The sequence below is a fragment of the Etheostoma spectabile genome, chromosome 23 (assembly GCF_008692095.1).
Source record: "Etheostoma spectabile isolate EspeVRDwgs_2016 chromosome 23, UIUC_Espe_1.0, whole genome shotgun sequence".
Taxonomy (NCBI): Eukaryota; Metazoa; Chordata; class Actinopteri; order Perciformes; family Percidae; genus Etheostoma; species Etheostoma spectabile.
Window position 1 is genome coordinate 21,244,034 of NC_045755.1, and position 12,254 is coordinate 21,256,287.

A 12,254-nucleotide genomic window follows, 5' to 3' on the forward strand; every position below is an offset into this window, starting at 1 on the left:
TAAATAACAGTGTGCAATATTGGAAACGACATAAAGCCCCTAATAGTCCTTAATATTTAACAGTTAAAAAGTGAGAATAGTGCAGAGAGTAGATAATCTGTTGGTGTCTGGCTAGATTTTTTTTAAATATCCCGTTTGTTCTGGACACACACTCCGCACTCTTGTTTGCTAAAAATACAGTGATCCGACCAACCAGCAGTCTGCAGGTTTCCACGTCACCTTTTGGTATCGCCTCAGCTCGCTTGGAACCTCGATTGAGGTAGTACTAAAAAAAGTACCTGGTAGCAGGTCCCAGGGACTTTTTTTCGTAATGGAAAACCAAAAAAGGCGAGTAGAGTTGAGTAGATACCACGCAGTGGAAAACCGCCATAAGAGAGCTACCCAGGCACCCCATGACTCTCAATCATAATGGGCCATAATGGTGCTTTGGCTCTCTATGTCAGTGCTCATGCCCAGTAAAGGACAGGAGCCAATGTTATTACACTAACATGTTGGCGCAGCAGTGAGGGGGACGAGATTCTTGCCAACATGTAGGCCTGTCAAGTGCTGGAATCACTAATTTGACTGTGGCAGACAGGTGTTTCTAACCAGACACGTCGGGCTGTGATGTCTGTCTCAGACTGGTGGGAGAAAATGGATGGCCCTTTAGAAGGATTGATGGGTTATGTGATCATGTGTGTAAATCCTTTTTGATGGAGGAGGCTCTGAAGGAGGCTTTGAAGTAATAACTTAATAACACACGTTTCCTCTCCAGATATATTCTGTAAAATCAATATACTTGTGGAGACTATAGAAGACTGAATGCTCCTGGCACTGGGGTGTGTGTGTGTGTGTGTGTGTGTGTTTGTGTGTTTCAGCATAGTAATACAAGATGTTCTTCTAAGTTAAGCACTAATATACAGGGGACAATGCCTTGATAATCTGCTGCACAAGCATGAGGCTCATGCTGAATGTTAGAATATTTTAATTGCAGCAAGAGGACTTTGATTTTACGGCCCATTGAGTGCACGATGTGCACGTGGCGCTGTGTGGACAGCCGCCACGGCTCAGTGGGCGAACACGCTCGGCTTAACTTCCTGCCACATGGCAAAGCAACAGGGTAGGTTTAGAGGGAAGAGATTCATATCTAGCCTCTGATAAATCGGTTTTCTTTTTGATAGAGGATGTGGCCGAATCATCCTACATCACCTGTGTGTGTGTTTGTGTGTGTGTGTTTGTGTGTGTGTGGTGTGTGTGTGTGTGTGTGTGTGTGTGTGTGTGTGTGTGTGTGTGTGTGTGTGTGTGTCCGGTTCTGTATTACTGTGATATATGACAGAGCACCTGTAGGCTGCCAAACATGTTCTGTGTGCTCCAAATGACTGTACACTGAGTTCCAGATGCACTTTTATCCACAACTTTTCATATTAGCAAAGGCTTCTCATTAGTAAATACAGATTTTAGGAGAATATACCCCCCCCCGACCAAGTTCAGTCAGTCTGCCTCTTATTCTTGTCTCTGGCTTCCTTCCAGGGTCGCTCCATCCTTGCTCAAAGCTCCAGCGTGTAAAGAAATCTTTAAAAAGAAGAATGGGAAAGAAGTCAGGAGTAATAGGTAATGGAATTTTAACAGACCATTTTATGGCTTCGGACTGTTAAGGGTGAAGTGTTGAAGCACAAGCATTATTAGGCAGGAGGGCTTAATGGAGGGAATGAGAGGCTTTACTCACTGATTTCTCTTCGAGCGGTAATTTCCCTTTGCTCTCTGTGCCAGGAGGCCTTCAGAGCCCAGTCTCCACTTACTACAACGTTAAATGTTGCAAACTTACACTCACACACAGCCATGTGGCTCTCCAGTGCCTGAGTGGTGCTTTGACATCTATTAGAAACTTTTAATTGAATTTAGAAGTCAATGTAGCTTCTGTTTGAATTTTGAAATCTACTCAACATTAAAATTTACATCGTATTTAATTATTAGAGAGATTTACCTTAGCTTAAAGAGGATGAAAAACATCTGCTGCCTGGCGCAGAAACCTTTCCCGACAGAGACTTAACAGAAATCTGAAAATTCCCTGGCCTATTTTTAATTGAGCAGCATTTTATGAACAGAGAGATAGAGAAAAAGTTAGAGCTTTAAAATGTCAGGACTAAGTGCTGCTTGTTCAGTCAGTCTTAACCCTTGTGTTGGCTTCCCTTTGACCATGAAAAATATTTTTCCCCTTATCTTAACAATTTTGTTCCATCCATCCATCCATCTTCATCTTATCCGGTATCGGGTCGCGGGGGCAGCAGCTCCAGTAGGGGACCCAAAACTTCCCTTTCCCGAGCCACATCAACCAGCTCCGACTGGGGGAGCCCGAGGCGTTCCCAGGCCAGGTTGGAGATATAATCTCTCCACCTAGTCCTGGGTCTTCCCCAAGACCTCCTCCCAGCTGGACGTGCCTGGAACACCTCCCTAGGGAGGCCCCCAGGTGGCATCCGAACCAGATGTCCGAACCACCTCATCTGGCTCCTTTTGACGCGAAGGAGCAACGGCTCCACTCCGAGCTCCTCTCGAATGACTGAGCTTCTCACCCTATCTCTAAGGGAGACACCAGCCCCCCATCCTGGGGAAACCCATTTCAGCCGCTTGTACCCTGGATCTGGTTCGTTCGGTCATGACCCAGCCTTCATGACCATAGGTGAGGGTAGGAACCAAAACTGACCGGTAGATGGAGAGCTTTGTCCTCTGGCTCAGCTCCCTTTTCGTCACAATGGTGTGATAAACAGAATGTAATACCGCACCCGCTTTTTAATGAAGTTTTTTAATGAAGTTTTTTAATGAAGTTTTTTAATGAAGTTTTTTAATGAAGTTTTTGTATTTTGGGGTATTTTTTTAATGGATTTTGCCGCTTTTTCCAAAACGTTTCACCCGTATTTCGACTTTATTTTAGATATTAAAAAAAACTTTGAAAACGGGTCTAATTTGACCCAAAGACAACATGAGGGTTAAAAACTTTGTTCCATATAAAGGTCAACAGTTACCCAATGGTATTTTAGCATTAAGAACTTGCTGAAATTGGAAATGTATGACTAGTCATAAAACTGGGGGGGGACATTCTTTGGACTGGCAGCAACCCATTCAGATATAAAACTGACGGAAGCACAACATGCAGTCACTGTTACGGCCGAGGTTGTGAACCAAGACACAGAGATATCACACGGGACACTGTACTTGACGTGACAAAGGATGGAAGGAACAGGGCTAGAGGATATTATAAAAAAGTTAAAAACAATGTATTTCTGTTTATGTATGATGCAGCCAGGTCAGGAAAATATGCAATATTTTGTCTCTGTGAAGAGGTCGAGACGGCCTTGTTGCCTCTCACCTCCCCCCTCTGACCCTAATGAAATTGATCAGGTTAAGTCTGACATAAGATATAGAAAAAAAACTTTTGCTTCACACCAGGAAGTAACCTTCTGTCTCCTATCCGCTGGAGTCTTAGACTAGACTAAGACATTACAATGTTGATTAACTGTAACTGTAGTTGTAACTGTGTTTTGTTAGAATTTCTCATTTACATGATACAACCTTATGAGAGCTGGCGGAACAGCAGACAACGGCAGCAGGTCTTGAGGCAAAGGTGTGAACAGAGAAGCAAGGGGTTAACATGAGCTCAAGGAAAACTGGTCTAGGACAAAACTTTAAACTACCCAATTGTAATTCCCCAAAATAACATGATTGATTCCACACAACGCTCTTTGGCAAGTACAAATCTCTACTTTTGAAATAGTGTAAAAGTTGACATAATTCAGTCTGTAAATCTCCATTAACATACATTCCTTTAATTTTAGTCTAAATAATTCCAATTTTCTGTAATAGGTTAGTGCAACGTAGTGTTTGAAACGTCAAAAAAGTGACAAACATTGAATCAAAAGCGTTGAAAAATTTGACAAAAACGTATGAAAAAGTTTTAAAAAATATTAATGGAGAAATGTTTTTTTTTAAAGTATTAATTTTTAATTTTTTTGACGAGAAGACAAAACAAGGGTTAAACAAGCAAAGTGTAAACTCAGATCCAGGTTACTACAGTAGTGGATGCAATGATCTGGCGGCGATAGGGACATCCGCCCAGGTATAAGTACTGCAGAGGTATAAGTACTGCAGAGCTATAAGTACTGCAGAGGTGAACAGTGAGATAGGCAGCAGCTTTGCAGGTAGGTAGGATCAAACGGCCACGCCCCTCGACCTACTTCCAGGCAAAGTCAGCAACACCACACGCAGACACAAAAAGGGAATGGGGAGAGAACACACAACACACACACACACACACACACACACACACACACACACACAGGACGGGGGAAGAACAGTTGCCCCATAACAGTCACTACATATACTCATTTTTTCTTTTCCTTTTTGCTCTGTTTGCCAGTTTCCTACAAATTGTAAACTCCCTAAACCAGTTTGTCTTTGGAAAAATATGGAAAAACTCCTGCACACATTCTTGCTCACTGCTGGTATTTCTGACATTCTATCTCCATGACCTTTGAATTATTTAATTTATTTTATTTTCACAACAAAAACATTAAAACAGTGTTATGTTTCACAAAAAGATGTGAAGGGCAATTGCCAAAATACCCTCAAGGGGCTTAATAAGTGGCAATCTCCCTAGAAACAATTATATTTAACAATTCAAAAACATCCATACATTAGTATGTAAAAAGAAAAAGAACACATACATAAATTTCTTCGTATGAAACAATTTAAAATTGCATTTAGAGCACAAACACACATGGAAAATTCAGACAACTTAGGAGCAACAATTTTACTCTCTGTTTAAACTGTTCTTTAGAAACCTCAATGACTGATGTGGGAAGACTGTTTCATATTTTTGACCCTCTGTATAAAACACTAAACTGTGTTTGAGTCGTACGAGAGTAGGGAGGCCTAATAAGACAACTACAACAAGTCGGATACTGGTGAAATTCCTTTTTAACCCTTGTATTGCCTTCACCTTCGGTACCCTCTCACATCCCCCGGGTCAAATTGACCCGTGACTTATTTGGGGTTTTAAAAGCAATTCTGACAAAACTTCATAATCTATTAACAAGTCTTTATCTCAATTTCAGACAAGTGAGATAACATACAGTATATGTTTAGGGAATGCAATCAGTCTCTACAGTCTCTAGAACACAATTAAAAATTGAAGTGGGATTCGTTTTTTGTCATAAGGTTATAATTCATGTTAAAAATCCTGTGATCATTCTTATTTTGGAAAAAACATAAGTGGTCATATCCAGAATACTTTTCTGAATTGAGTCAGCAATACATGTTTATCACAGAAAATAAGGTGGGCCATTGATTTTCAGGTAGAAAAAATGTACATGTACCATTTTTTTCTTGTAAAAATTTAAAATGGGTCAATTTGACCCGAATACCATACAAGGGTTAAAGGTAAAAACATTACAAACGTGCTGGAGAAATAATTTTATAGAGCTATAAGCAAATAAAGCAATTTGAAGTTGATTCCCTTGGTAAACATTAAGAATACTTGCCTGAGCAGACAGTGATTGGGAGGAGTGCCTTCATCAGCTAAAGGAACAAGCATCACCGTTTTTTTATACCTGTGGTTCCCAAAGTGGGTACCACAAAAAAAACAAGGTGGAATTTACCTAAACTTTGTGTGTGTGTTGTTTTTCCCTTTGGGCAGGTTCAGCTACTCTCTGACACGCTTGTCACACATTCAGAGGTGCAGATATGGGAGCCAGGACGGCATCTCTTAACACACAGTATTTACATTTACAAACTGCAAGTCTCACTAGCACGACTGAAGCAATTCTTTTCTTTCGTATGGATTGTTTACTACCTGATAGCTGGATTTATCTCCTCCTGGCGACACAGACAGAGTGGATGAAGCACTGTGCTGACAGCCAAAGAGAGGAAACTGCAGTTTGTCCAAACATGGTTCTTAATCAGCAGGCTACAGCCCTCTCTGTTTTAAAACAGAGACACCATGCTCTGGGGGGATTGAGGCCAAGTAGTAACACACACGCACGCACACTCCCACCTATTCTTTTTGTAAGTGATAGTAGGGACTGGTTGGGTTACAATAACTGCAATACATTGTCCCCTGCTGGTCCAAGAACATAGGAAACACCATAAGAGAACTGCTGATGCTAGGGAATAATCTTGGTTAGGTTGTTGTAGAGTGCTGCCTTCCTTCCTGTATTTTACTGGATTTGATGAGGAGGCCCCTCTTCACCACTGAAGAACTGGTTCCAAAAAAATCCATCTAACAGATGGTAAACTTCCGAATATCTTGAAAATTAAGTGCTGAGGATTCCAAATTGCTGCACCACATCTTTAAAGGATTTCAATAAGCCATCAAAATACAAATTCCCCTCCAATACATAACTTTGGATTTCAACAAATACTTAGTGAGAGATTAAGATATGGATCCAGTTCAAACAACCAGGCCAATTTGGTCCTAACTACTTTCGCTCCATCTATCGTAGTAGTACACAATCCACATGGTTTGTAGAGAATGTAACTTGTGTGTGTGTGTGTGTGTGTGTGTGTGTGTGTGTGTGTGTGTGTGTGTGAGTGTGAGAGATCTCTGGTAACCTTGTAAGAACAATTTTAGTTTGAGTCAGGATTAAGGATAAATGCAGTCATCCTTCCATATCTTCACATCTGAATGGGCGACAAGCGTATCGGAGAGAAGCTGAACGTGCCTAAGGGTTAAAACAGCAAACATGCACACAGTCGTACCCACTTTGGAAACCACTGGTGATGCTTGTTCATATAGCTGATGAAGGTCATGGAGACGTGATGTCAGAAATGAAAGCAGTGAGCATGAATGTTTGCAAGAAAACTGGTTTTGGAAGTATACAATTTATAGGAAACTGGCAAACCCTGATTCAAGACTGCCTGTGACTGCATCTTTTGCTACATCCACCCATATATTAGTCACTTTTGTATCTAAATGGGTTGCATCCAGTCAAGCTTCAATTCCTGCACTCCTTTACTGCCTACCTTTCCCCAGCTCTTCTCCTCTTTCATGTCTTCAGCTGTCATGCTTTAAATTGCTTTGCTTGTGTTAGCTTAGACTGTGAGCAAGCTACTTACCCATATTAAGATAATGCATCATCCCTTAGAGATAGGGTGAGAAAATCAGTCGTCCAAGAGGAGCTCGGAGTAGAGCCGCTGCTCCTTTGCGTTGAAAGGAGCCAGTTGAGGTGGTTCGGGCATCTGGTAAGGATGCCACCTGGGGGCCTCCCTATGGAGGTGTTCCAAGCACATACAGCTGGGAGGAGGCCTTGGGGATGACCCAGGACTAGGTGGAGAGATTATATCTCCAACCTGGCCTGGGAACGCCTCGAGATCCCCTTGTCGCATCTGGTTCATGTGGCTCTGGAAAGGGAATTTTGGGGTCCCCTGCTGGAGCTGCTGCCCCCGCGACCCGATACTGGATAAGCGGATGAAGATGGATGGATGGATGGATCATTATGTAAATTGAAAAAAAATAGGTAAGGGATATCTGTGGAATATGGAGTACATATCATTTTGTGAAGGTAGGGGTCTACCTCAACTAGTTTGGCCAGAGATATAGCAATTCTCTGGAGTTGACAAATAAAAATTAAAAAAAAAATTGCTGCCCATGACCCTGCAGCCCATGGGTTGGAAGACTTAGTGGGTGTCAAGGGCAGTTTATTTTCCAACCTCAGGATGCTTGAGGCCACCAATTTACAACACACACACCTCAACCGCCTGGATGTCAGCCAAGCCCTGCTGGATGTGCTGCGAAAGGAGTGGAAGCTGACATTTTACAACTCTATATTGACTGCCCACATGCCCAAATCTAGTGATTGTAGTAGAGTGATTGTGACATGTGGGTTGTCACACCCACACAACTTCTACCACGCCATCTCAAGGTTAAGTCTTACTTACGGCACAAATTCCCTTACTTTGAGCCATATTTAACTCCCAAAGCCCTCCAGTACCGCCTGGCAGACCATGCCCTCATTGTCCCTTTTTAGGGACACCTATATAAACCTTAATTCAGGGAAGGCCATTGAGAGCACGCTCTTTTTTCCAATGATGCCCTGATTACAGGACAAAAAAAGGAAATAAAAACAATATAAAAAATTACAGTTCAAATAAATAATTGATCATAAAACAATACCTAAAATACAAATTACTACGAGAGAGGGCCAGCCCATTTTTTGCCACAAAATACAATGATGGGCGAGAAACACATCTCCAGTAATAAAACGCAAAGCGCTGTGATATACCGCAACAAGCAGTTTGAACGTGACAGATAATCAAAAACTGAAAAATTGAACAAGATGTTTTTTCTGGACAGAAAACCAATTTTTCTCCTCAGTTTTTGGGTTAGCAGTTCCACATGGGTCTGAAATGAGAGTTCATTGTCAAGCCAAATGCCAAGGTTTTTATATGAATCTAACATTTAACTTTGCCCGCCTCGAAGTGTATGAATAAACTTGGACAGGGGTCCCAGCCAGGGGACCTAGAGAACATAATCCACTTTGTCTTGTCAGGATTCAATCTGATGTGTTTCAATTAAATTTTATTTATATGTATTTATGAAATCATGAGTTATCTTGAGACACTATTCAGATAGAGTAGGTCAGGACCACAGATTGTGGTCTCCAAATTTACAAAGACCCAACAATTCCATGGATGGATGGACGGTCTTCTAAGAGCCATAAAGAGCATTTTGGGGTATTTCTTGCAAGCATGTGGTATGAACAATCATGGAAGGCCTTCCAGTCCAAACTTGCTGTGGAAGAACTGCTCCATGGCCGCCCCCTGTTCCACTGGACTTCCAGCTACAACTTCATTTTTCAAGGACAGTCCATGAAATGGTCACATTCATTTGATCTATTGATTAAATGATAAAATGCCACACACCAGCAACAACTGCCATGACACTGGGCTGCTCTGGGGGACGCAACATCGGGGAAATGGAACGCCACACGCGGTAGACGGTGACAACAACGGCCGCCGGGACACGATCCGTGGCCTCTGGAGGATACAACATCAGGGAAATGAAACACCACACGCTGGCAACAACGGGATGGACTGCCACGCTACAACAACAGGAAGGTTGTGGTTAGGAAAAGAACAACAGGGAAAGAAACCATCACGCAGGAGACGTTGAGAACAACAGGACGGTTGTGGTTAGGAGAAGAACAACGCAATCCCTGGTCTCCAGGGTGAGAGTCCTGTGTTGTTTGACCCATCCACCACCCCTACCACTCACTACCGTAATCATGCTGTTATCACAAAAGATGCTCCCAATTTAAATACATTAGTTTAAAATTCCTGTTCACCACCACAAAAAAAAAACAAGAAAATGGTGTCCCTGTTGACAGATTAATAGATTAAATAACTAGGGGTGATCCGAGTATCCGGCTGAAACGAGTATCCGGTACGGATAAAGCACTTTTGCCGAGTAGCCTACAAGTATTATCCGAGTAATATGAGTCAATATCCGTGCTCGGATTGAATACAACTCCTCAACTGGCCGCGCAGCGTTCTGTGATAATCACAGCACCCCCCGCCTACAAACCCGCTCGGATCAATCACACACACACAGAACAAGGAGAAATGCGCTCCCTCGGCCGCTCTCTCTCTCTCTCTCTCTCCCTCTCTCTCTCTCTGTCTCTCTCTCTTTCTCTCTCTCTCGCGCGCGCGCTCCCGCTCCGTCAGGCAGGCAGTCATTTCGGTCTGCGGGTCTGTTCCGTTAACGTTTAGGGTTTCTTCAGCTTCAGGTTTGTTTTTAACTTCGGTTTATAGTACTTACATACTTAGTAACCAGTAGATTTCTGGGCTCGTGGGGTTTCAGACGTGTTGCTCGGTTTAAATGCAACTCCCGATGTGTCTCTGCCATCGGAGATTTTTTTTTTTTTTACTGTCAGCTGCCCCCCCACCCCCTCTCTCTCTGTGTCTCTCTCTTACTCATACACACACACACCACACACACACACACACACACATATACCTGGTGTGGAAATAAAAAATAAAAAAGAACCAAAAAAAAAAAAAAATCACTGATCATAAAAAAATTAAAAGTTAAAAAAAGAGAGTTATATTGAGTATGAAAACTCTTGTTCATTACATTTTACTTCATAATTGCAACCGCATGTGTTGTATTCATTGTTGCAAAACGTTCTGTAGTTTGTTTGTTACCATGACAACACCACTGATCTGAAGCGCAACGCTGATGCTGTCATTTAAATAGTTTTCAAATCAGCAATAAATATAACAATTTTTGATCAACTCATCAATTGCATGCTTAAATAACATACCGGTTAAAGCCTCGCACATTTCAAGAGAACCCGACCCACTTCCGGGTTAAATATGACCACTTCCGGTTTAGGCCCCGCCCAGTCCGAGTACGGATCCGGATCCGGATAATTCATGCGGTAAACAGATACAGATACAGATAATGCTGTACTCGCTCATCCCTATAAATAACGTTACCATTTCAAGAACTGCCATGAGACTGGGCTAATCCTCACATATGACATTTGACTCATGACCATCCCACGTACAAAGTAGGAGGAAGAGCCCTAATTTCCAATAAGCAAGGTACATTATTACTGTACACACAAACTACATTTATTAGCAATACCTGGACATTGGTTACAGTGTGACATTGCATTGATTATGCATTGACAAAACAGACCTGGACATTGTCCTCACTCCCAGACCTTAATGACAGTGTTACTCCTGCCTGGGTAAAAAATGTCGTTTGGTGATCTGAAATGAATGAGTTTTCTTGTTTCTATGTCCATCGCTGTTGAATGACAGGAAAATATTTAGTTTATCCTGTATTGGGGATAGTTTAAATGGGATAGCTGGATATTACTCAGATATTATTCAGTTGCGTGAATGTTTTGTTACCGTCGAAACGTTAATGGAAGTGGGGTAGCTCATTCAGTCAGGCGGAAAATATCAGAACGGCCTACTTCTATAAATTTAGTTAATAGTAGAGATATTCCGATATTGATCCCAGTATCAAAAAAGCTTCTGATTCTGCCTTAAATGGCAGAATTGATATCAGTAAGTACCAAACTTTATGCACAAATCCAATATCATATAATTTAGCTCCAGGTTAAAAATTTGACTTTAAAGTGGTTTATTTATGTTCTTTTTCCGTTGTGACTCACTGTTAACCTGGGTAATAAAAGAAAGCGTTCATTGTTTGTCTTTGTTCATTTTTCACACTGATAGCAGTCATATCACATCCATAGAGGTATAGTAGTATACTGCTGTTAAAACATAATAAAATATGTATTTTTTAACACATCGGATCGTTAATCGTATCGGCCAATATGCAAAGCATCGTAATTAGTATCGGGAAATCTCTAGTTAAAACTCAGGTAGCTGTTTCTGCCAGTGGTTGCCGGTTTGGCAACAAGGCATCAATTTTTGTTTACCGAAATTGACAATACGGTTTCCATGTTTTAAACTACCTATAGTTGGAGCAATTCATTTCTTATGTAAGTATACCACACATTTTAATAATGAAACAATGAGAGAATGGTTTGTGAGATAGTTTCCCATCCCTCTCAAATAGGGGTGCAATGGATCACAAAATCATATATTAAATTTATAATATATATTAAAAAAAACGCAAATATCACTTATCAATAGCAGCTAACAATTAGCAGCTAACAGCTAGCTTTAGCAGCTAACCAGGTAAGCAAGCTACCCACCGGCAAGATCGAGACAGGGTAGGTGAATTAAAACAATGTCTGAGTTGAAAACGCATCTTGATGTTACGTAAGGGCCCTGTTCATGTTGTACAGACATATTAATTGCATTATGTGTCTCTTGGGAGGCACAAAGGCACTCAAAAACCTGCCCTGTTAACTGCCGTTTTAGCTCAGTGGAAGCCAATTCTGGTCGGGGATGGGGGGGTTTTAATCAAAAGTACTTGCATATTTACAGCGATCAAGATTAACAAAAAAAATGGCTGGAATGCTCCTTTAAATGACGGAGAAGTGATTAGAGAGAACAAATTAGTAATTTGGTATCAGTAATGTAATAGTGATTCTGTTTGCTGATGGCACAAATTAGGACGATAAATGACGACGTGAGGTCAGTCAGGACAGAATGTTCCTTGAATGGATGTTGACCGTATAATATAATTATATAATATATATAATAGAAAGCCTGCATCAGTCCACAGCCTGCTTCATTTTGTTAATGCTGTCCCCCAAAATAACACTGAAAAGAAAAAAGGACTTTTTTCCAACATGACG